At 45.1% G+C, this 24,450-nt stretch overlaps 1 protein-coding gene across 24 annotated transcripts in view; it reads right to left on the bottom strand.

Moving 5' to 3' along the window:
• Window positions 1–24,450, bottom strand: part of LOC117779360 (adhesion G protein-coupled receptor L3-like) — a 202,508-nt gene that overhangs the window by 155,846 nt on the left and 22,212 nt on the right. For 23 of the 24 annotated variants that reach the window (XM_034615465.1, XM_034615460.1, XM_034615468.1 and 20 more), the window contains exon 2: window positions 24,248–24,356. The gene's annotated coding sequence lies outside the window, so the exon portion shown is untranslated. The remainder of the gene's footprint in view (window positions 1–24,247; window positions 24,357–24,450) is intronic. The other variant, XM_034615461.1, reaches the window with a different exon arrangement.

Below are 24,450 nucleotides of genomic sequence, written 5' to 3'. Positions count from 1 at the left end.
CGTCTTCTCCGTCTGTCAGACCACTTTGTAAACCCTGTTTGTCGAGGTGCTGTATTAATAAAGTAAGGTGCAGATCATTAGGGAGCAATAAATAAAAAAAGGACAGAAGGGAAGAGTTGAGTTGAAACTGTGTATTTGCAGTTAGCAACGCTGACAATTAGGCCACTTAAAAAAGAAGCAATTGCCTCGTTTGATTCCTCTTTTTTTTTTCGCTGTCACTACTAAACTTAACACCAACCACACAAAGCTACAAAGAAACACAACACGGACCACACCCTCGCGCACAAGTGAAACAAAAGACGAACTGGGCCACTTCTCTAATTACTGCTATCACCTTTCAGCACAGCCTGGACTCGATCAGCCCGAGCTTGGGAGGGAATCTGCTCAGAAAACATTTAGCTTTGTTTTTATTTGTGTTTTGACGTTTCCAGGTCTCAATTTGCCTGCATTTTGTATTCCCTCTAACCGCATTTGCATAATTTTTTCCAATAGACACTTCATTCCCTGCCAGATTTGAGAAGAGGGGGGGGAAACTATCACACACACACACACACACACACAGAAACAAACAACCACAGCAATTTCAGCTCAGCCTCTGAATCAGGGTTACAGCAAATTCCAATGTCAATAACACTGATCCCAATGGCGCATGCATTTCAATATCATTATCTGATGCTGAGCCAAGAGCACGGAATATAATGAAATCTTAAAAACATGCACTGCATAGCATCCCCTGGCTGGGGGGATGCGAGGCACATTTTCCAACACGCGCATTATGCATCGCGCTGCACTCGCTCAATACGGACCTGATTGCAATGTTAACACCGCCTCCCGTCTGGTCCTGCGTGTGTCTCTGTTAGGGTTCTTGACCACAAATTGCTGTGGTGTGTCTAGGTGGCATAATGACTGTAGCATGAGAATTACTGGTGGCAAGGCTGTGTTGTAAATGGTCGGGGAAATGAGAGGCACGGCTGTGTCGCAAAGCGGCCACAGTGGTCACGGCCGCGGGGAATTGAAATGGGTTCCACCTGGACTCTACTCAAAGCTCAATTAGAGGCAGACTGTGGGGGGGGGGGGGGGGGGGGAAGAGAACAGAATGCAGGTGTGCATATGTAAACACATATGTGTCCATCAATGTCCACTAAATGTACGATTCATACATATAGATAGAAGGCCGCGCATTAGCAAATCACTCCGGCCTCCTCTCAGTGAGATCATTTATCCTCGCATGACAACATTTTCAATATAATTCCAAACGCTATCTTAATATAATGAGACGCTCCCCGTGAGGAACACGGTGACAGCATTATTTATGAATGCGGTGGCGGCGGGAAAAAAAAGAGATTCACTGCCACATCGCAGACACTTCCAGGCGCCTTTTTTATTGAGGTTTGACGTTTCAGTCAAAACGCATTTTGTCAAAAGCCGCTCCGCCTGTCGCCGTGTGAAATGTCCTGATCTTTGTAATGTTCCCCCCCAATGAGCAAAAAATATCAATGTGAAAGCATGAGCAAATAATGTTATTATTGATTCAGTGGGATTTAATTTTGACATCCATCTTTTAGTTTTTTTACCTTTGGTCTTTCAAAATAAAGTGGCAAAAAAAAACGTATAAATAATACTGGCTTTTAAAAAGTGACTCACAAATACTATAAAATTCAAATGTATCGTGAGAAAATGACTTTCATTGTAAGTTACCACTTTATTTTCTATTTTGCTTTGACCTGACCAAGGAGGAGTAGTCACTTAACACCCTTTAAATAAAAGACACCGTTGAAAGGATGAAAAAATGAAGGGAAAAAACGCTTCAACCGCACTTCGCAGGCCGACCTGCACATTCCTACTCCACTGGTGTTTAAAGGTAAATATTCACCTACAGATAAGTTGACTCAAGGGGTCAAGGGTCGTCGTGGTGAATTGCTTTTTTTTTTTTTGTCGAGCAGCTTTTAGAAAAGGGCTTCTTTGAAATGTGAGAGAGCTTCTCCTGTCCAGACCCCCGCTGACCTGATTCTGACGTGACCATTTGCGAGCGAGGGTTGAGATTTTGTGAATGCCTCGACGAGCAACTTTTTGAAAGGTTCCATAGATAACAGAAAAGCGCGGGTGTTACTACAAGGTTTTCTGAGGACTAAAAAAGCTAAATTTCTTTTCATTTTAAAACTGTTTTTTGTTATATTTCGTGCACTTGACTGTCAGCCCACGCAGACAGCTGTGAAGAGAAACGACCTCGAGTGCACTGGCAAACAGCTGCCCGACCAGCCAAGATCCTATGAGCCATTTCTGAATCATTACGGTTCAGGTCGACCCTGAGAAGCCCTGCTTAGTTGCCAAACACTCCTTCCTCCGGACCTTTCCCGGAGTCCGACTTATCACAAAAGGCTCGGAGATAATCATCAGTAATTGGGCATTTTGTTTTTCCAGGCCGTAAAGGAAAGAGATGCCTGCTGCGTAAAGTATGGAAGAAGTGCAGGGAGCTGGCAGGCTGGAGGGTTCCTCGGCCCCTCTCTCGCGCACTCGTACAGAATAGAGTTTGATGAAAGTCTGATTGGCCTGGGCAAACATCCTCATGGGGTATATCTCGGGACAAAAAAAAAAGAGCAATACTCTCCTCTCTTGTCGTGGCAAATGCTCTCAGGCCCCGACACATCACGGGTGGCCTCGAGGTGCCCGCTCTCGCCGCGATTTGTGAAACCTGATGAGATAGCCGGGGCACGGAGGGTTATGTCTACCACCGCTGTAAATGTCCGCTGAATATCAAGTACTCTTTTTGTTCATCTTCTTCCTCTGAATATCGCTTTTTTTTCAGCACGTAACACAAAAAAAGAACAAGTGTAGCTCGAGATTTAGGGGATTTAGGAAGCACGACAAGTGAATAAATATAATACATGCTTTCTAAAAACGACTTGCTAATCGCCTTGCAAGTTCTTTGTGTATTTACAGTATTCTTTGGTTAAATTATTTATTTTCCAGCAGGCAACCACTGCATGAACTCCATCTAATGCAGCACTGCAGACTTTTCATGCTGTGCTAGTTACAAAAAGCCACTTAGGCCTTACTAGTTTAATTTCACTAGATGCTGACTAATTCTAATTAAGGCATTAAAGATTTTGGTGTGAAGTGCAAATCTGCAATCGCGGGGGGGGGGGGGGGGGGGGGGTTAATGAAGTGAACTGGGGACACGAAGAGAGAATCACATTGACACCAAGTTGATCAGTGGTTGTTCCAGAGGGTGTGGCGTTAGTACCTGCAGTACACAGGGGGGGGGGGACGCTCTGTGACCTGTGTGTGCCTTTTTTTGTTTTCATGCACTCAGCACCGTGGGAACACACACACACACACACACACACACACACACACACACACACACACACACACACACACACACACACACACACACACACACACACACACACACACACACACACACACACACGACCTTGCCCTGTGTCTCTTGGCTGAGCGGTAGAACGTGTTTGGGTTGGACTCAGCAGGCAACCTTTCTAAATCTAAAAGCAGAGATCTCCCGGGGCGCTGCAGCCACAGAACGGTCGGGGGATAGTTAGCGCTTGTCAAAGCACGAGAACAGGATAAAAAAAACATGACTTATACGGGTTGTGTGAATGGAGTTTACACACGTGTACACACTGTGACATGAAAATGTACCAAAATTGGATAGATTGACCTGGAAAGGCCAACCATTGTATTACGATTGGACATGAAAACGTAATAAAAGGGTTCGCACCCTGATCCTCTGTTGAAATTGTAATATCCTATGTTTGTTGGCAGCGAGGAGACGGAGCGAGCTCGTGCAAACACCATCTTATTCCACCCCCCCACACTAAAACACACTTTAGTAGACACCGAATAGAATCATCAGAACTTGTGACCCAGATCCAAGTCCTAATTGCACTCTGGTGTAATGCTACTCGTCCACTTGTGCCGGCGACCACAAAACACAGCTCGGTCCTCTGCGCGGAGCGGATGAAAGAGGGGGAAGTCAGTAATTGCTTTTGACTTTCCAGAGTGCCGCACCCCAAGTATGTGGATATTGTGCAGGCCCACTCGGAGCGCGGGCCTTTTTTTAATGAGATTGCCTCCTGTTTATGCCAAGCGGGACAAACAGAAGACTCTTGGTGGATAAAATTGGCCTCTTACCAGTCAATACCGAGCATATTAATGCTGGGTGGGTCTGTCGGGGCTTTTCATTTGGCCAAAACTATTGGTCAATAAGGTTTTAGGAAGAGTCAGCCCGGTTATTCTTTCATGCCAAAGTCATTTTTAGCCAATCAATGATCTTTATGGCGTCTGTTCAGATTAATGGACGCATTTCTCTACTGTAAACTAGCACCGTGTCTCTAGGGAGAGAAATGATGAGGGATAGAAAAGATCGAGCGCTTGGATCGACGGGACCTTGGAACCATGGCTCCATCCCCCGAATGACATCATGGACACAAGATGACACTGTTTCTATTGGGGATATTTTTGCATTTCATTCCTGGATTGACAGAGGATGTGGAGATGAATCATCCACCTCATACACGAAGAAGATATTCATGGTTTGTAGATGATGAATACCAATGAAAACCTGTCTATTTTATATATTTATACCTTCAACTAAGCTGCTGGGGTCATATAAGTGAACGAAGATGATGAACTGGGTAGATACACCATGTCAGTATTGTCATTATGAGCATACTGCCAGAATGTAGGTCTCTGGCAAAAATGTGATTCCCTAATGCCTGCCTGTATTTCCATTTGTTGCAAATTTAGAAAATCTGACTCACGGCGCAACTGTCAAATCCTTTTGAGACTGATGTCAATCTCACTGTGGCTTTATTTATTTTTTTATTTTTTTAGTGCATTGCTGATTATCCTCCTCGATCCGTAACCACAAACCCTCTCCGACAGAAAAATATCGACTGCATTTCTGGGGAGTCGTGCCAGCTCCCTCTATCGCGCACTTGCAATGAAGTGCCCTAAGCCAGGCTGAAGGGGGCTTTCCTTTCTCTTCTCATCCCCCCCCCCCCCCATTTCATTTCTGTATCAATCCGACACTGGAATGTTATTCAACCTGTACAACAGGCCATCAGGATTGTGTGTTGGGGCGGCATTCGTAACCCGCCCCGACCTGATTCCCCAACAAAGCTGGCCAGGGCAAAGCTACTTTTTTTTTTGATTCTGTGTAATAAGTGTTGGGGAGGCCATTTCGATGCCGACGTCTTTCTTTGGACGTGGACACAGAGCAAAGCCGGGTCTCTGGGACCCTGCGTGAGTCTGGCATGCGATTCCTGGAGCAGTTGGTTGCGGCCCTCCCCTTGGGGTGAAGGGAGGACTCTGCTTTGACAGACGTCCAACACACACAGCTGATGCCTCAGGCTGGCAAGTCTAATAACATCATCTGTGCGGGACATTACTGGTGGATCTCATATTTATTACTCAATATGTCCGTAGGGAGGAGTTGGAAATATTACAACAGCAGCCAACCCTCACAATTCGCATGTCAAGAGTTTCCGAATGGATATAGTCAGGCAACCTTTGGCAATGCTGGGCATGCAGATTGAAAAATGAGGCAACCGCAGCACAACAAGAATAATTATGGCCGTCTCTGATTAACAGATGACTTAGAACTCCCCGGACGGGGGCTGCCTTCCCTCTAAAAATCTGTTACCATCTTGTGTTTGAGAGGCTTCATCAAATTTGATGGATGCTTCCAAACTCGCGTTGAAAACTAAGTAATGTGATGCAGCCAATGGGAAGAATTAAATTCATGCGACCGGTGGAACTGATCTCAATTAAAAAATGTTAAACCGTATGACCATTTTGAGACCACACATATCACGGTGGTCATTTTACTTTGGAGGTGGAATTTGGTGCAATCAAAACTCTTCAAAAGATGAACAGCCGGAGGAAAAGGAGCTGCAGAGCTTTCAAAACAAACTTTGCTGGAGCGTTTCCTTTCAACAAACCCCATGAATCTTCTTAAGCAATTTTAGGTAGAGGCTAATGGACTAGTCCTCTGTGCCATTACTGTCCAAAACCCACAAAGTCCCACTGTGGTATTTAATGTCATGGTCCTCCATTGTGATGAACATAGAGTTCTCTTTGAATGAACAGCATTTGCACCATATACTCACAAGAATACCAGACTTGTATTTGTCCACGTCTGGAAATAGTCCCCAAAAAATGCAGCACGGTCGCCAATGGTTGAATCACATTGGATAAAAAAATACAGTTTAAGGCAACGACTCATCTTTGTCTTCTTTTACTCGTTTCCTTTTGACTTGTGAATAATAGTTTGAACAAACAGGCCTAACTAACAATTATATTGTTTCCTCATTTGGTTAAAAATATAGAATTTATCTCATACCCAATGAGATCAATCTGACTGCTGACCATGTGCATGGAATCATAGTGTTTAGAGTAACCATATATATATGTGTGTTCTCTAAATTAATATATCTATGCCTGATTTCTCTTAATAACCTGCTTTCCTATTTGCATGTAAACATGTGTGATGAGTTTCTCTGCTGGTTCAGCTCTGATGGCGCCGCTGCCGCCGCCGCCGCCTACCACAACCCACCCTGATGCCATCTCCTCAGAAGCCTGGATCTTCCCCAGCCCCATCATCGAGAATCCTGCCTTTCATCCTCGTGACACATCACAGAGTCTCCGAGGTGATTGATGACGGCAACGCGTAACCGCCGTGCTCCTGTTTACCGTCGTCTAAACCGCGTGAAGCAAAAGCCCGCGAGCGTGAATCGCAATCGTTTCCGCTCCGATCGCCGCGGCCTCGTCTGCATACGAGCGGCGCCTGTTCTGACCTCTCAAACCCGCCCAGAGCTGAGTCAGGCATCAGCCACAACACATCCCCACCAGAATGTGGATTTTTTCCCACAGTCCACAATCGCCGTGCCTCAGCAGTGATGAGAGAACAAGAATGATTTCACTCAACGGTCATGATAGAAAAATACGGTTCACAAAGGCTAAAGCAATTCCATGATAGTAAAAGCAAATTAGATGCAGGGAATGAGTGATAAACTACTTCACAATAAGAATCATACAAAGAAAGCAGCGATAACGTTACAGGACGATGTGCAGCCGCCTCTCAGAGTCTGATACCGACCAAAGTGACACTTGGGTTCAGTCAGAACCTTGATAACCTGAATAATTCAACCATTTAACAACATGTGGCTTCAATTTAGTTTTACTTAAAGAACAACATGACTTTCCCCAAAAGACTTGCAGTGGGACCTGTCCCAGGGAGGGAAAGGGGCGCATGTTAAGTGGATTGACATCGAGAAATGTCCTCTGTTCAGTCTGACTCTGCAAATCATTATTCAGATTGAGGCACACCTCAGCGATCCAAGGCCGTATCCGTGCATTAATGCTCGCTGCAAATGGCACCGATAACTCAGTATATCTCGGCGATTTCCTCCGTGCGCGCTGATGCCGACAGTTTCTTTGACGATCCCTTAAAAAGTCAAATGAATTGAGGGGACGACGACACCGCGCGTGTGTGCGTGCGTGCGTGCGTGTGTGTGTGTATGTGTGTTTGTGGGAATAAGGCGAGCTGGAGACGGCCCATGCATAAATGTGCATTGTAAGCATTAATTCAGTTTTAGTGGGCGAAAGTGATTATGATTTTATGACGGGGTTTTATTAAAATTTGTTCAAATTTAATGCTGCCTGGTTAGCTCCAGGAATTTTAAATCAATGCCAATGACCATTCTTGTTTTAAGTATAATGCAAATGATCACTTCCTGTGCCTTGCGTGCACCTGGATCAATGCAAGTGAGCGTGATGCACACGGAACGCTAAAGAGGCTCAGCAACAGTAACTAAAGGAGACGGGGCTTGTCCAAAGGTCATTCAGGATGGAAACAAATAGAATTTCAATTCGATTAAGAGTCCACACTCCCACTGACCCGCCCTACATGAACGAACTATGACCTCTGGATTCATTTCTCCTCCTCCTCGTCTTCTCCATGTTGGTCGTACCACAGTTCTCCGAGAGCAGAATGTCACTGCTGGGCGGCTGTAATCAAAAACACGCGAGGCGCACATGCCAAAGTCTGTGCTCATTCTCACGGAGCACGTGCACATTACACCACATCAACAGCATGACCTGCGCATTAAACACCGGAGTCCTGTTATTAACCTGGGGTCTGAAACTTGGCTCATGTTTCATCCTTAATTGAGTGCGAGAAGCATGAATGCACATCTGTGTTCGTACGGCTCGTGTGCATCATGACAGGAAACAAGTGTCGGGGGGCGCATACCTCAACTGTGTGCAGACTGATAATATCCAAACTATCAGCCAGACGTCTATATAAAAGAATAAAAAAAAGAAAATAAGCACAGCTAATGCCCCGCCGTTTTAATAATGTGTTATTTCTGAGCAATTGACAATGAAATTATTTAGTGCCTGAAGTCTTTCACGGTGCTCATTTATTATACATCTGCAAAAGCAATTTATCCGTTATTGTTTTCTAATGGGGAAACAGAGCCTGGGTCACGTCTTTAAACAGCCAGGAAGTTAAAAGAATAAAAAACTAAACGCTGCAGTGTATTAGCAGAAGCGGGGCTCTACAGTTTGTGGGCGTTGTTTAAATATGCATAGAATGTCCTGTGTGCTGTTTGAGGCCTAATGCTAGCGTGAAAAATGATGCACTTAGCACTCAGACGACTGTAGTATGAGGGTTCAGGGTGCCATATGGCTTCATATCCACTTTCTGCAGTGTTGTCTGTAAACTGATGGTCAAAAGGATGAACTCAAGCTGTCTCTGGGAGCTGGGGAAAAAAATTCAAAAAGCTCATCAGAAACGTGTCCTCAAGTTGTTTCTTCCTGCGACAGGGTTTCTGCAGGTTTCAACTAGTTCACTTCAAGACTTTTTTAATAACATGAAGGAATATCAAAGTCCCAGGATTATTTGCACTTCCCCATAATTGAGGATAAGGTGAGGTAGAGAATATATCTCAAAATGTTATCTTGCAAACTTCAGGTAAAGACAGAAGTCTTTCCGACAGCTGAGACGAGTGTCCGGCGATAAATTCTGACCATAGCTATCAGTTATACGTTGGTCTTATTTGTAGTTTACTTCAATGTAATAATATCTGTATTGATGAGAAAGACCTAGAACACACAGAGACCAAAAAATAAAGATGTAAGAGCAACCGAAGCAGCGTAGCATTTTGACATATTTAATACTTTTTAAGGTGACAGAAGCAGCATTAGAAGAACGTTAATATAATTAGGACCTACCTAAACGTATTTATGACCTAGTAATATATTAAATCTTAGACTTTTTAGGATGCTGCGGAAACCCTGTCCTAAAAATCTCAGCGATTACAGATAGTGTCTCACGTGTGCTTTGTCCACGATGTGAGAATGTATTGTTCAAACCACATATTGTTTTTTTTTTTGTCTCGGAGTAAAGTATACTTGAGTATTCAGCATCCTCCATCACTGTCTGCAGACACGTCCTTCTGCGCCGTAATAAATGATCAGGCATGAAAATCTGACAACCCACCAGATAGCAGAGAGCAAGTGGGATATCAGGCCAAGTCCAAGCCGCAACCAAATATTTTCCTTTGTTAATATGTAAAAAATTCCACGGCTCCGGAGGTCAGGTTATGAAGTGAGATGCATCTGAGATGTCTGTCTGGCATCGTGAAATCTTGGCAACAATCTGGGCTTTGGAGCTTCTTGTCACGGACAAGTAATACATCCCGTGGGTCTCCCAACCAAGTGAAGCACATCGATCTGTTTTTCCCTCAGAATAAGAATGAGACGGAGCAAGAACAAAACTAAGTAAGCCGTTTTTTAAATATTTCCGCATCGCTGCCCTCGATTTTTCTAAGCGAACGGTTTATCAAGCACAGGCAAAGTCGCTAATTCTTCGATTTCACCTAATCTCCCCTGAACTAGTCTTTCTGAAGGTCGGAGGACTCAACCTTTATCGAGTCTCCTCGTTTTCTGATGTGGAGCGACTCTCCTCCCGAAGCTTTTACTGTTTCGGGTGAATCTCCACCGCGGTTATCATGCAAATAACACACTCCGCTGGGTTATTGATTCGTTCCGCAGATGCTAACAGCAGGTTTAAATGGAAACTAAGTCCGCGTGGAGGGAAAAGTAATAGAATCTGATGAGCTCAGTCGGCCTGGAAACATATGTCATTTAAACGTGTCTGTGCTGAAAAGACTGCAGCAGCCACAACGTAAAGTTTACCAGGAATTTATACTTTCTACAAATACAAAATTAGTAGTTGGTGGACTAACAAGGGTTTAGTCCAAAAAACCTTGATTCAATCTTTTACCAATGATGGTTTAACCAACTACAACTTATATAACAATCGTCTTTGTTTTAAACCACTCACAAATATGTCCGTATAAAGAGGAAATAATGATGTAATCACAGTTTTGGAGACAAATGCCTTTCGGTAAGTACCTAAGAGTTTTGTGTGGCAGGTGAAAAAAAAGAAAAGATCAGAACAGATAAACGCATCCTTTTAATGTTTTTTCTTTTAAATACTCAATCACCGGAGACCGAGAGCGGAGCCAAAAAGCGCATTATTCAATCTTGCCGCTGAGATCCAGAATTCTGGATAATGGTCTCCTGTCCACTAAACACAGCCTATTTAGAAATTAAGGGACAAGTGCCAATTTTCCGTTTTTAACAAAAGAGTCAGTAAAAGTATATCCAACATCCCCTTCCCGCGTTCTGGCAACAGGGATGGATTAAAGTGTCCAGCCCATAGATTACTGAAATCCAAACCAGCGGACAATGCAGGGGGAAAACATTTACAAGCAGGATTAGGGGGGGGGATTCACGGAAAGTGGTATTATGTGGACAAGAGTGGAGAAGAGGTTCACAATAAAGGGAGTTTATTTGCATCGTCCCCCTCCTTCATTAAAGTAAATATAGAGCACTTTCTCCCGGGATTTCTCTCGGCGGACCACCTTCTCTGAGCACTGCGCTGGAAATAACTCAGAGTCGTCAGGTGAGAGCCCTCAGGGACGCATCCAGAGGAAGTGTATCATACCCAGCTCATCTCCGAAGTACTTTGTCCGGGAAGCTGACTTCTACAGAACGCCAGGAAGCAAGCCTCGGTGCTATTATTATTTTTAAATTTTTTCATATGGTAGTTTTATCCCGATGGGAGCTCGGGGAGGACAAATAAAACATTTATTTGAGCCGGACTTAGCAAACCTTAATGTACCCTCCTCCAGCGGCATTGGTTCAAAGTTTACGTAAAGATATAAATAAAGTTTTCCTCTGTTCCTTGCGGTCGTTTTATGTCCGAGCTGAAGTGCATCTATTTAGTTAAAAGCACGAGAAAAGGCCAGGGCCGTTTTTCAAAAATTGATGACGGCCTTGCATAAATTATTCAAACTTTTGTCCTTGTGCCAAACAGTGCATCTACTGAATAATAATTACGAGAGGGACTTAGGGATATGAGTATGCAGAATATGAAACACATGCCAAACGTCCCCTGTCGCCGGTGACGGCATCAAGGAGAGGAGACGGGGTTGCGGCAAATCCTGAAAGACACAAATACGACAACAGCAGACTGTGTATTTATCCCTTTTTTCCCCTTCATATCTCTGATGATATTTGATTTAAAGTGTTGTGCACGTCAACGGCCTGACTTTCTCAACATTTCATTTCTTCAACCGCTCCGACTGTCACACTGCATCATCTGTGGGAGTGACGTCTAGGAAATCTGTAGCCGGGGACGTATAAATTAAAAATCAATTACTTTACTGTCACATTTAGTGGCTCGGATAGTTGCTGGACATTTACAAGGAGTCCATGTAATTTCCTTCTTTTTTTTTGCTGGAGAAACTGCAGCTTGATAAGTCAGTGAACTGGGCCGTTAAATGTTCATAGAGGGGAGAATAGAGTTCAGCCGGAATTTATAAGGGACAATGGACGAACGTGGAGGAAATTGTACTTTTCAAATAAATACACCAGTTTTCCAGATGTGAAAGCTCACAAAACAGTTTGTAGATTCATAATTAATTAATTAACCGAAGTTATAATAGTGACAATTTAACACAGAGTGTGTGAGGACATCAAAACCCCCGGCTGGAACAAGGCAGCAGCCGAACAGTGACCGGCGATTTGATATGCAAACGCAATTATCGTGTTTGCTAATCCAGTGTCCCCGTTGCTTTGGGTAAGACAAAGGTGCCCGGTATCAGCTGACTGCTATCACGCATGTGTATCTGTAAGTAGAGAGCAGTGTGATATTGCTTCATTAGCGGAGCGGCTTCCCTTACTTTGTTCTGCTCACTCCGGTGTCTGATTGAAGAGGTACTCTGGCCTTCAAAGCGTCAACCGTGTTTGTGCTCTTACGTTTTCGGTGACATTCTGGAGCTCCGGGTGCTTTAATCAAGTATTTATGAACGTTTTAATTGAATCTGTCATATGTGGTTGGATTTATTTTGTCCTTGTATATTGTCCATTTGGAACTGGATGGGTTTGAAAGGGACTATTCAACCGGCAAGCTAGCTTCATATTTATCATATGGCAATCTGCATGAAAGTGAATAAGCACAACCCCCCAAAATGCAAAAAAAACTATTCCTCTTACATTACCAAACCTCGGGGGGGACTAATTGATTTAATTAATATGGGAAAGTCCTGTGGGTTTTCAGCAGGTGCCTTGTTAATATATGTGATGGGGGAAAAAAAAGAAATCTGTGTTTGACCATCTCATCGAATACCAAGTAAATCTACGGGATAAATCAGTATGCACGGTCTGTTTGGAGCATTGCGTTGTTTCCATTGGTAATTCCACCGGCAGTGTGTTTCAATTGTGGAAATGAGGGAGGATAAAAAAAGAAAAAACGGTTGATTGATTTATGGAAAGCCATTCTTTGGCTATGACATTTGTCGGCGGCTGTTATATCAATAGAAACACTGTCAGCGACAATGACCACTCCAACGTAACAGATGGAGCCCGCGGACGACGAAGAAAAGACAAGAAAACGCAGCATATTAGGACGTTTTCCAGCGTTAAAAAAAATGAAGTATCTTCCACCATGTGCACTGGCATGTCAGCTCTCGTCTTAATTCCCTTTTTAAAAAAAAGATGTGATCACAGAGTAAAGAGAGACTGACATGCTTACACACACACACACACACACACACACACACACACACACACACACACACACACACACACACACACACACACACACACACACACACACACACACACACACACACACACACACACACACACACACACACACCAAGAGCGTGCACGCTCCGGCACACATCTGCTCGTCAGTGAGCCTGTTGGAAACTGTCACATGCCTGGCAGGTTCTGTAACTCGGGCAGATGGCGCAGCACAATTAGGACCCGACGAATCTCTCAATCAATCTGCAGCGTGTCCCAGGAAGAACTGGGACCTGAGCTGCGCTGCTGTGTCTGCGCTCGTCCACTTTGATATTTGATATTTGCAAATTGTTTTTTGGTTTATATCTTATATTCTCAAACACCGCAAACCCTTGAAAATGTTCCTCGCCTTTCAAACTTTCGTATTTTCCGTTTGCTTCGCTTCCCCTTAAAACTACAATGCCCACGTTTCTTTGTCGCTTCCCTCGCATTCTGTTCTGTTTCTGCCAGTATCTCCTCTTGATTCCTTTCTCTTTCCCACAAACTCCCCCCACACCCAGTTTTCTTCTCCCCCCTTTCCTGCCCTCTCCTCTTGGCTTGTGTAACCACCGGCCTCAGTGCAGCGCTCCACTGTAGACAACAGGCGAGCACAAGTGTTTCATTCACACCCAATTACTATGAAAGGGATTTTTTTCTGGCCAGAAATCCACCGAGGAAGCACAATGAGAGTGTCACAGAGGAACAAGATATCTCTGCCGGGTTTTTTTGCCTCCTGTCCCATGTCCCCCACACAAAAGAGAAGGAAAAGTGATCCGCTGTATCAGACACCGGCGAGGGCCATTAGCCGGGGCTGGTTAAATAAGGATAGCTCTAACAGATACGGGGAAACATCTGCTGCTTCGTGCTGGGCCCCCTGTTGGCCCCGAGGATTCTGCCTTTGATCGGCGGCCCTCACCTTCCAGCAAGAGCAAGGATGAAACAGTTAGTGTTAAACAGGCTGGCACAACTGTACATGGAAGAAAAGCAGACTGGTCCTGGACACGTTTAGAAATGCGTGTGTGTGTGTGTGTGTGTACTCCAAAGTATCGCTGGCGCGTCATTTCTGGGAAGAGATCAATTTTTTAAAAGTTGCACAACTAGTTTTCCGCCTCCTGACCCATCTTCATTTCCAGAGGAAGCCAAACACCTCACTCAACAGTTGGGGCCAGACGCCACCTTTGCGACTGCCAATCCCGCTGTTGTATTTCCTCCACCTGTGACGGGAAGATGATTCACCGGGCCTGCCAGACTGCATCTAGGGGACTGTGTGTACTGGGGCATGCATACTCACTGCCAGCACAGCCAAATCCGGGTGTGTGCGTGTGTGTGTGTGTGTGGGGGGGGGGGAGGGGGGAGAACACACACCACATTCTGCACTGCACTGCGACCCCGCAAATGCAGTTGATAAAATAATGTGGGTAGTAATGTGAGCAGCTGTATCATATTCCAACTACTCGGGCAGTAAAAAAAAAAAAAAAGATATTCACCAATTCAAATCAAGGCATTGGGCCAGATCATTACGAAACGACACACGGGAGCTTATATATATTTACACATGGAGAATTAAAATCACTGTTGGCCCCCATGAACACACACACCAGCTGCACCAGGGAAGTGAAAGTCAAGATTATAGGTTAAATTGGATTTTTTTTTTGTCTGTATGTGTATGTCATTTGTTTGGGGGGGGGGGGGGGGGGGGGGGGGCTGTATTTTTAGCTGTAGAACCCATTCTACACCTGCACCTCATTCCTCTCCGAATTCACAAACAGCCCAGGGACAGTTTGTTGTTTTTATTAGTGTCTAGATATAACCAGGCAACATAGACGTCTCTGAAAATGTACAGCTTGACAATGCTCCGCACAAAACACGCACAACAGGGTGCAATGCTGCAATCATCTTTTTCTTTTTTATTCCTTTACTTGCTCAATCCTTTCTAGCTATTCTAATTTGACTGTATTTCTTTTAAAAGCAGATATTTGACATGACCTAATAGCACAGTAGATGTATTAGTAGTATTTAAGAGTCTAAAGTCTAAAACAAACTATTGGTTTGACTTGATAAATTGCTTCAAAATATTAAGAAATTTGTCTCAACAATCAGGCAAACCTGAAAATAAATGTGAAATTATCAAATTACAGCAATGCTAATTAATGTAAAACATGAGGGAGTCGGATTTCATTAGCGCCGGGAAGGATTTGGTTAAAGTTAATTAGTGCTGAATAAATTTCACTGTATCTCAAACTGTTAAACATCGGATCTCGTGTCAAATATTTCTATATATATTAAATAAATATATATACTTTCACGCAGAGAGATAAAAGTTGAGAAAAAGAAAGAAAAAAATAAGATTGGAGTGCAATTATAAAGGCCACAGGAGTTCACAAGTCTTAATGGCTTACTTGTGCACAAGCCAAATTATGTTTTCCCCCCTTGCTCTTGCTCCTCACAATTTCCAGGTGTTCATTATTCCGACCATGGAGAACATCCTGAGGGTCGTGCCACGTTCTAATTCCTAATTAACTGCCGAGAACAGAGATCATGGTCGCCACTGACCCCGACCGACGGAGCAGGCTCGGCTGAAGCCCTCACTCCGGGTTTCTAACATTGTTACTGTACACGCCGCGTCGAGGAACTGCAAGAACTGGGTCATGCTTTGAGCAAGTCGAACCTAAAGCCCGCTGGAGCCATGCGTTTTCCAGACTTAGCACAACTGGAAACACCTGTGGACTCTATGGCTTTACAGGGTAAACCCCCCCCTGTTTAAGATCTCCAGTAGGATTGTGTTTATTCTGTACATGCCACCTATCTGTCAACCGGGAATAAAGAGAGGGGGCAAATACAACAAATGAATAATTCCCGACTTCGCGGGCTAATCTGGGCTAAAGCTGCGTACCTATCGGTGGTATGTTTTCACACTGTCTCCGAGATTAGTCGTGTGTACACTCGCAGCGCACATACATATTGGGGCATTACCGGCACTCGCAGGGAATACAAAAGCGGCAGCGGTGACTAAATGTCTATGTTTGCTTTGGAGAGATCAGGCGCGGCCCTCGGTATTGCAACACGGGGCCACCTGCAGTCTGGGAAATAGGTTTCTGGGGGGGGGAATTAGAGGATTCTGATGAATGAACAAGACAGACATGAGTAACCCGGGCCAATATACTGCTTATCTGCGAGCTTATGTTGCACAAAGGAGGCAGATAAGCTGAGACATGCCAGCAGAATGGGGGAATGGAGGAAAAGGGGCAGAAATGAGGCCATAGGGGGGGCGACGAAAACATACGCAGGTCAGGATCTACACGAGAGCGGTCAGTTGCAACAGAGCCCGGATGCTTTGACTCGCCGCAGAACAGTTAACCATTGACTAGAGGGACTCGAAGCATGGGATCCATGTCATCCGTGGTTACTCTATTCCGGAGACCGTGAAAACAAAGCATAAAGTCATTATTAGGGCCTCTGCTTGCCCTGGGCAGTGAATGCAACACTAATCAATGAGAAAGAGCGGTATTGTGGTCGGCCTTAGAGGGCAGGTGATATTATGTTGCTGTGTGTGTGTGAGAGTGTGTGTATCTGTGTGTGCAGGGATAAGATCATCCTGTCTATTAGTGCTCTTTTTAAAGGTAGGTGGTCTGAATGGTAGCGACATGCATCAGGTTCCAATAATGAATTTGTGACAGTGAAGGAAGGACCCAAAAATGTGATTCACCTTCTGAATGTAGTTTTTTACTTTAGTAACTTCATAAACTTGAGCCTGTGAAATATGCTCTTTGTGATAGAATAGATTGGCCTGATTTTGAAAAAATTAAACCCCCTGGTGTGTATTATTGTATTATTATTATTACTTATTAAGCTTTGTAGAAAAGGAGAGAATCCCTACGGTGTTGTTACTTCCAGCTAATTCACTACATACAACATATAGCAGGCTTTTAAAATTTCAGTGGAACAAATGTGCAAAATAAAAGCTGAATTATTTAGTAGACCAACAGGTTTATATATTTATTTAATTCTGTTAATTCATTAAATAACATATCCATTCGCTGATTCCAACTTCTAAAATGTGAGGTCATGCAGTGTTTCTAATACAAACAACATGATTGTTTGTCGGCCAGATAATAAAACAGAACATTCCAGTAAATTGTGACTGACAGAGATAGAGAATAAAACAAGTAGCTTCTTCGGGTAGTGACAGACGATTGAATCACTGTTTCCGTTTGTGGTGAGTGTTTGGCAAAACACCGAGGCCCTGTTCAGACCTGCCATTAACATCCAGCTCGAACATGCTCAGGTGCGAATGTACCCAAGATGCATTGAGGTGAGAACTCCGACCACATTTGTTCTTCAAACAGTGTGAACGCCACTATTTCCTGGGCCACATAAAAAAGAGCACCTACTGCACTGACGTCCTCTGGCCTGCTACACTTAGCAGAAAATATGACGACACTTCTCAGTGTTTCCCATACGTTGATTTGTTTGTGACGGCTCTGCCACAATTTAAACTAGGACTGCCATTTATTGATTTTAAATGGGAAAAAATCGTATTTCTCTATAGAGCCCCTCTATAGAGCATTGATTTGCTCAGCCCCTCCTTGCCTGGCTCTCACTCCCACTCACACACAAAACACATTGACAACAGCCCTGTCTGTCACGGTCAGACCGGCTACACACGACAACAACACAATTTGGTCTTTGCAAACAGCAAAGACACACGAGTGTATTTGTGGGAGGAGGTGGGATCCAATGACAAGTGGTCACTCGAGACGCATCCTGACGTATTGACTCTACTTGTGACTGGATCACCCACGACGCATGTTAACGCCAGGTACGACAAAAATGTAACTACCGTCGAGTGTATATTACGCAATCCCCCCCGTGCCAGGAAACAGATCCCATTTACTTGATCCTATTTAATTATTCTGCTTGAAAATCCTATTTGCTCTCTGTTCTCTGAACCCTCAGAAGAAAAAAATGGCTTTATCCAATTAACAAAAAGAAAATCTCCGATCTGAATCACCTATTTGAGAATTGCATTCCTCCCAGCTTGTCAGGTTCCATTCATGGGAAACCACCTTCAGCACTTATTTTATTAAAACCTGAGCAAAATGTGGCACACAACACAATGGGGTTTCAACTGAGGTAAAATAATTGCTTCAATACAGTGTGACAGGAGAGGGTTGATTCATTGGGGGGGGGGGGGGGGGGGATTGCCTGTAGTGAAAGTGTTGACGGAGAAGCAAGAGACAGTGGGACTGGAGGGAGGAAGAATGAAGAGACATAGACAAGGGGACCAGTGTACAGTTTCCATCACCAGACAAAACACTACATATTTCTTTGAAAGACAAAGTGTTAAGTTAGGCCACTCCGCGCGCTGTCAATAGCGGCGTCCATCATCGGGGGGGCCAGCCGCAGTCTATATATTGATTAAACCATCCATCACTTTAACTCTACAAGACATTATTTCTAATTAAAAAGAAAGTCATAAATTGTGGGCTTTATTACCAGGATGGGGCTGTAAATAAAACTCAAGGGAGGGCAGAAGCAGATTGCAGCCCCTGTCCGCGTTTTAGAGCCGGGCGTAAAAAGGACAGACGGGCGCGATGACACCTTTGGGATCCTCGCGCGCGGGACCGTGCGGGGCTGACAGCAGGGAGGTGCTCTGCCTCGTCCTCAATAAACAGATGCAAATCAATAATTTCCCTGCTTGTGTTTTTATAAGACGGGCGCCGCCGCCGCTCACCGGGGCTAAGGAGCAGGCCGCGCATATGGAGAACAAATATGTAAATAAAATGTTCATAAACCACTTGGGAATGTGTAAAAAGGAGCAGCACTCGGTGTACTTGAGAATGATGTATAATCATAAGAGGTCATGAAAGTGTGCGAGCGTGCTCCATCACAGAACTGGGCTGGGGCAGCGACAACAAGCTCCTATTATCCATCTGTGTCTCCATTTTCCTCGGCTAAACAACAATTTCGCCGCCAAATATGCGGTCGCAGGACATTATTTAATGATCCCTGTTGATAAAGAGGCCATTAGCACACCTACACCGCAGCCAAAGCTCTGGCGATGGACGGGGGGGCGAACGCGGCACGCACACTCTCGCTCGTGGCTGAGGACACTTCACGTTTGACAACTTCTGATTACCTCAGCGTGTACGCCGGTTGTCAGGCGGTGAACTCCCCTGACAGCCAGTCGCAGAGTGTTGGTTATTTTTTTTGACGGGCACAGAGGGATGTCTGATTTCACGGGTACTCGCCGAAGGGAGGGAGGAAATGGAGGGAATTAGAGGGGGAAGAAAATGAAGTAAAGGTATGTCACCGGGCCCACAGCCTCCACTGCCAACAAAGGAAAGCATGTGCAATCGGTATTCATCCATCTCCCCTTTCCTCTCCCGGGCCAATCTTTTTTTTCTTCCCGTACCTGCCAGAACGCGAGTGGCTCTGACCACAGCGAGCAGCTTCTGACTGTGACTTGATAGTGACAGGAAAGGCTGGAGACTCATATTTGGTTAAGCGATGGCCAGACCGGTGCCTTGCCAAACCGAGGGAAGTGGCCTTGGTCTTAGCGAGAGACAGAAAGAGCGGATCGCCCTCCGGGGGGAACGCGGGAGCTAATGAGTGAGATAAAAAGGACAAGATGGAGTGATCCTCTATAAAAAGACCAGCAGTAATCTCGGCCTCTCCTCCCTCGCCTCTCTCCCCTTAATGTCCTAAGAGATCTTGGCTCCTCCGTAAAGTCTGCTGCCTCCGTACTTCAAACAGAGCTGATTAGAGCTGCACACCTTGCTGGAGCTGAAGCTGTGGACAGTGTGTAGCACGAGTTCAAGAGGGACTCAGCGTTAGAAAAACCAAAAGGAGGAGGAAACTCTCCAAGTTACTGGACAACCTCTCCGGACTTCATGCATTTGAAAATGGCTTCAGTATCCGTTTACCATGCCTCTCTAACCCAATGCCTTGGGGCCCAAATAACATCAGAGCCTCTCAAATGATCGCCATTTCTGCTTTCTTCTGTCGCGTCAGATGATATAAGCGTGGCCCCAGAGGTGCTGGCGGCGTTTGAATCTAATAGTCATCAACAGATCGTCGTGTTAGTTTACATTTGCATAAACGGTCTTGGCGAGGAGGAGGGGGAAGGGGGGGGGCAACAGAGAGACGATATGAGAGTGAAAGGAGAACTAGTTGATGGAGAGAGGCCGTTGAGCTGCTGTGCGAGTTCCCTGTCGGGGGTGTTGTTTTATTAAGACACCCCGACTGTCAGCGCAGGTACCAGGAGAGCAGCCATGTGGGCACGTGGCAGGATCTTGTGCTAACATCTCCCTTCTCATACCGAAATAGCTCTGTCCAAATTCACTGTTCTCTTTGTCAAACTTTTGGGGGGGGGGGGGGGGGGGGGGGGGGGGCTAAGAGCTCCATTGTCAAAGGAGCTCTTAGGTGTAGAAATCAAGGGGAAACTCTGTGTAGCCCTCTGCGACTGAGGTAGAGGGCGGTGACAAGCAATGGCATGAGAGAAAGAGGGAGAGAGAAGAAAAAACCTTACTGCTAAATCAGGAAAAACAAACCGCGCTACAGCCAGCAGGTGGTTCGCCGACCCTATAGCGAGTCTGGAAAACGAGGGAACACAGCTTGCGTGGCTGCGTTCAGAAGCAACGGCGTCTGGCTTCCTCTGAAGCTCGCTAATTAACACATATTTCTAGGAGTTTTGTCATCGCCGCGGATTCTTTTTTGTACAATTTAAACAAAGATAAAACGTGTTAATAAGTGGGCCGGGTGGAAGCGCTGTGAGGTGGCACCTGCAGACAGAGCCAGGCTTGTTTTCCTTCTCCTTATAGTCGAGACGACGACAGCGGCTTCACGCTTTGCAGATGCAAAAATGGAATTGATCTTCTCTTATAACCTTTGTGGAAGAAAAAGAAAACATGTCAACCTATGCCTTTAGCATCTCTTAACTTTTCTATTTAATTTGTTATCTGTTAATCCGTTCTGTGATAACATCAAAAGGCTGCAGCATTTGCAGGATGTAAAAAAAAAAGCACGCAGAAGTCCAAATAAAGTGCTTTTAGCATGATGATGTAGTTAAAGCGAGTGATGAAGGGCCACTGAAGTCATGAATAGTGTATTGGAATAAGTGGAGGGGGGGGGACATGCAGAGTCTGTCAGCAAAAACCACATTAATAAGAAATACATATGCGTTTACTGTATGCACACACACACACGCCAGCTGTCATATATGTATGCATACAGTAGCCGATATGCTGATCAAGCATGACCACCGTAATACACAGTTAAATAAATATTCTAAAAAGGACTCAACACTGTGGATAATGAGTTGCAGAACAATACAAGAGCCCAAGCAAAAATAAATAAATGCCCTTCTGTGGCGTGCAGCTTTACAAATTAAATGTATTCAAAAAAAAAAGAAGCTGCCATTAACAACTGGCCTGAATAAAGCTTCTTCCTGAATGATTCTAAACGCAAATAAGTGAATGTATGTGAATGTGCTTGAGGTTAAAATCAATAACAATCCGATCTGGAACGTAAACGCAACGCATCTGTGCACCGCAGTTATCCCTTATCACAGTTTACATATATAAAATATAATAAAAGCGATGGTGAGATGATTAAATAACATTTTCATGCAGCTGCAGGAGAGTTCTCCCATGAACTCCCTGTCCACTGAGACAAAATGACCACAAACATGTCTGAGCAAATACGTCTCCAGCAGGTTGCAGTTGTCTTGACGACAGCAATTTGCAAGAAAAAAGGGTCAACAAATTTGCCATTATCAGCCGTGCACTACATCAAGCAATGTGTGCCTTTTAAATAATTTGGTCACTTAGAGAGGGGGCTTTGAGTCTGTTATCCTTGAGCCAAGGCTGCTCTGGTGCCGACCGTAGTTGCCCAAGAAACAGGAGAACAACAACAACAACAACAACAAATACGTGCAAAGTCAACTACCTCTGGAGAGGATGCAAATTCGAGAACACTGCCGACACCGGCCGAAAGGGTTTCTACTCCCCTCCCATTCAAATGACCTGCTTTGCATCATTTCAAGCTGTTTGAGCAGGATCACACTAGGAAAACAAATGGCAGGGCTTTAAAATAACAGAACCAAACCTTGGCAGGGCCGGTGTCATTATCGGGCCATTATGGTCAAACTAACTTGAATGGCCGGATGCTATGGGCGACCATGTGGGGTATGCAAAGCATTGTAGGAGGCTCCAGAGGTTCATGTTCTCTCACAAGGCTGAAAACGAGTGCTGTAGATGAAGGTTTACAGATCTGTCCTTGATGAAATCCCTCACTTCTATTACAAATGACTGCGCTTGGAACTCAAATGGGATTTTTTTTTTTTTTTGCCTTCTTCAGCCAAAAAGTTATCACCGGGAAGCCGATCGCACTTAATCCAAAGCGACCACGAATTAGGGAAAAAAGAAGGTGCATCAAATGGAGGTCGTAATTCCACGTCGGGACGCATTAGGATATTTATCATGAAAGCGACTCCCGGCTTTTAATTCAGTTGACATCTTTCAGCCCTAATAGAGTATCTGATATCTGAGAAGCACCCGTACACGCTCTCACAGCGTGGCATCTGGAGGGAAAGCAGCGGGTTGCAGGACAAGTCGCTGAAATGTTTGAGTTTTTTTACTTTTACAGAGAATAGAGACCAAAGGCCCATTATGTCTGAACCAGATTTACACTTCGTATCTGAAAAAGCGTGAGCCAACGCCACGCACGGCCGCCCGCTGCTCTCAATGTTATTCAAATGACAGCCCGATACTATTTTCACCTTGCGACTAATGTGAACATTACTCCTATGTCAGCAACATTTTACTATCCTTTCTTTTGTGCTGGATGTGCAGGCGAAACTGGCAAATTAATCCTGGGCAAAGTGTGAGTGTAGCCCCCCCCCTGAAAACACCCATCCCATCATCCCTCCTGAAACCAGCCACATGAGGAATATAAGCCCCCCTGTGGCCTAGGGCTTATCAAAAAGGTGATATGACACATTCTCCCACAGAGACAGATTCTATGCCTTGATCGCTTTGAACACAATATCTTGAAAATAACAGAAAATGGGAACAGGGCCTCCGAATGTGTAAACAACGTATGCACACAATAATACAATGTATGCACTGCCGCTAGGATGCTGTCAAGAAAAGAGGACGAAGGCTGGTAGATGCATTGAGTCAAATGGAGGGGAAACAGGCTAGATGGATGTAGCAGGACATGTTTGTGTGTGTGTGTGTAGGTGTGTGTGTGTGTGTGTGTGTGTGTGTGGTGTGTGTGTGTGTGTGAGTGAGTGGGACTGTCGGCAGGCAAACCTATCATCCACGGAGCCCACTAAACTCTGGAGGGCAAACAATCTACCTAATTGAATTCAATCCAGCCTCGCCACGGGAGGCAGCGAGGCTGGAGGCTCCACTCGGAGGAGGGGGGGGGGCGACCGCGATGGAGGGAAGTGTAGTGTGTTGATGGGATGAGGAGGGGTGGGCTTGAGCTGGCATGACAAGTGAGCAAGGAAATGGGAGAAAAAAAAAGAAAAAGATAAGGACGAGAGGCAGGGAGCAAACACGGGGGCTGTGGGAGACAACAGTGGCAAACAGACGAGCGGCGCCGGGTGCGTTAAGGTGTTGGCAGCAAGGGGGTGGGGGGGGGGCAGGAGTGTCGAGGTGTGGAGAAATGGAAGCCAGCTGCGCTTTTGCATGATTACACTGAAAACATCATTTGCATCAGGGAATGAAATCCAAACAAGCTCGGTAGATGCCCCCCCCCCCCCCTCCAAAAAAAGAGCCCTCCCTGTCGCTGGTGGCAGAAATTAAAGACTTACCAATGTTGTCCCACAGATTTGCATAAGTAGATGAGTACCTATCATGAATCATTTTAATAAACACCCTACTGCACACAAAGAGCGATGCCCAATTGGCCACCATGAACGATCTTCATTACCGCGGTGGGGCGGGGGGGTGGGGGGGGGGAACCTGCTTGTGGACTTAATCCGGGATCTACTGCCTATTTGCTGTGTACATTTTCAGCTCCGTTTGTCATGGTTCAGAGATGGTGATAAAAGAAAAAAAAAATCCAACAATACCTCTGGGCGTGAAAGAGGGGTGGGGGGGGGGTGGGGGGAGAGCGATTCTCGAGTGTTCTCCTCACCGATCCAGCGCGTCACATGCCAGATAATAAAACCATGGTCTGTCCTGGAAAGGAAACACAGAGAGGAAGTGGGTTTAGAGGAGAGAGAGAGAGAGGGAGAGGGAGAGAGAACGGAACACAAAACATGGCAACACTGAT

This window comes from Hippoglossus hippoglossus, chromosome 18 (assembly GCF_009819705.1).
Source record: "Hippoglossus hippoglossus isolate fHipHip1 chromosome 18, fHipHip1.pri, whole genome shotgun sequence".
Lineage (NCBI taxonomy): Eukaryota > Metazoa > Chordata > Actinopteri > Pleuronectiformes > Pleuronectidae > Hippoglossus > Hippoglossus hippoglossus.
The sequence above is the reverse complement of the archived record's forward strand: the minus strand, read 5'-3'. Positions and strand labels throughout refer to the sequence as shown.